This window comes from Schistocerca americana, chromosome 4, assembly GCF_021461395.2.
Source record: "Schistocerca americana isolate TAMUIC-IGC-003095 chromosome 4, iqSchAmer2.1, whole genome shotgun sequence".
NCBI classification, from domain to species: Eukaryota; Metazoa; Arthropoda; class Insecta; order Orthoptera; family Acrididae; genus Schistocerca; species Schistocerca americana.
Genome location: NC_060122.1, coordinates 223,749,355 through 223,751,538, shown reverse-complemented (window position 1 = coordinate 223,751,538; position 2,184 = coordinate 223,749,355). Strand labels below are relative to the sequence as shown.

Genomic DNA, 2,184 nt, shown 5'->3' with positions numbered 1-2,184 from the left:
ACACCGATAGTGACACGACAGTGCTGGTTTCACTCCTGCGTTTGGTCACATCGTATGACCTGCTCGTATACTGTAGCTTGCGACACTTGGAGGTGAGGCAGACCCGGATCGAATCCGTGCAGTGGCTGAACGGCTTTCGGCTAGTATACAGGGTAGCTTCAGAGCGATTTTTCGGTGGTTGTCCACACTTGTTTAGACAAATTCTGGGCTTGTCCCCACGTTCCACATCAGAAAGTACGATACACAAACGGTTAAAATATGATAATACGCAGAACAAATGAGAGACATGGCTAAACCACCAGTAGCTGTCAAAAAATTTATTAAGTTTGTATTAGTTTCAGACTATTCATGGACTGAAACAGCAGATACCATATTCATATAGTCAAGGGTAACCGGCTATTGACCTCCTTCTTCTGTCCTGGATGCACACGCATTGGCCGAACTCTTACGGGACTCGGTAAGATTGTCTGTCGCAAGTAATGAGTGTAACTTGCAGGGACACTACGAATGTAGTGTGTGGACATTAAGTTGGGAATGTGGGTCTCACGGGGAGCGTACAAGGGATAAATCCCTGCACTCGCACTATCCTCTGTGCCCTCGGTGGCTCAGATGGATAGAGCGTCTGCCACCTAAGCAGGAGATTCCGGGTTCGAGTCCCGATCGGGGCACACATTTTCAATTGTCCCCAATGATATATATATCAACGCCTGTTGACAGCTTAGGGTCTTCATTTTAATTATCATTTCATTCTGAGAGAGCAGCTTGGTTACCGGTAGTATCTGTTCTTTCGGATATGTCCTAAAGAACAGATCCCATCTTCAAATATTCATGGACTATCTTCGGCCATTGGACAAAAAAACTTTGTTTTAGCATCTTTGTTTTTCATGCATTGCATATACGTGGGGCGTTCAATAACTAATGCAACACATTTTTTCGGCCAGTTTCGGTTTTAAAAAATGCGAAATCTGTTACGGGACATCGTGAGGTATTTCCGCTTAGGCCCTTACAGTTTCAATAGATGGCGGCGCCATACATAGCCCCGAAAATGGCAACTGTAACGGGGGGTGCATTCCAGGCAGAGCGACATCATTGAGTTTATTTTGGGGGAAAATTAGAGCATCACAGATATCCATCGGCGTTTACAGAATGTCTATGCAGACCTGACATCATCGCAAGAAGATCGCGCAAAACTGGCCAATTCCCCGCCGACCGGCCGCACACGGCTATGACTCCTGCAATGTTGGAACTTGTGGACACTCTCACTGGAGGTGATCGACGGGAAACAATCAACACTTCGTTGCTCAGCTGGACGTCTCTGGTAGCACTGCTGACACACACTACCACCAGTTGGGGTACTCGCGTGTGCCTGCTAGAATCCTCGCCGCCTAACAGAAAAAGATGGTTCAAAGGGTTCAAAGCCGACACGGTAGCTCAGCGTGTTCGGTCACAGGGTTAGCTACCCTCTGTAACAAAAAACTGAGTGAATGGATCAACGCAGGACCTAAACGAGTGCCCTCGGACGTCCGCCCCGAACAAATTCCACGAACAATATAGATCAAAATGAGGAAAAAAAATGGCTCTAAGCACTATGGGGCTTAACATCTGAGGTCATCGGTACCCTAGAATTAGAAACTACTTAAACCTAACTAACCTAAGGACATCACACACATCCATGCCCGAGGCAGGATGAACCTACGACCGTAGCAGCAGTGCGGTTCCAGACTGAAGCGCCTAGAACCGCTCGGTTACAGAGGCAGGCCACAGAAAAAGATAAAGAGCAACGAAGGACTGCCTGTGGGGAATTCTTGATCGTGACGGTTTTTGTCGAACATCGTCACAGGCGACAAAACATGGGTTCATCACTACGAAACGGAAGCAAAACGGCAATCCATCAAGTGGCGCCGCGTCCGAAGAAAAAAAATCCAAAGTCACACCCTCAGTCGGTAAACTCATGGCGACGTTCTTCTTAGACTCTGAAGGAGTTACTCTGCTTGATGTCCTTCCTCGTCGTGAAACGATCAATTCGAACGTGTATTGTGCTTCCCTCAGGAAACTGAAAAAACGATTTCACCGTCTTCGTTACCACGAAAATGCAAGTGAACTTTTCCTTCTTCATGAAGAAGCAAGGCCACACACAAGACTGTGCATACAAGAGTAGCTCAATAAACCTCATTGGACTGTTCT

The 2,184-nt window shown here is 46.9% G+C and overlaps 1 non-coding gene across 1 annotated transcript; it reads left to right on the top strand.

Annotated features, from left to right (window-relative positions):
- The first annotated feature begins 593 nt into the window (after positions 1–593).
- On the top strand, positions 594–668 carry Trnar-ccu. Its single transcript has one exon. It is a non-coding gene; the product is annotated as a tRNA-Arg (tRNA).
- Positions 669–2,184: the final 1,516 nt, after the last annotated feature.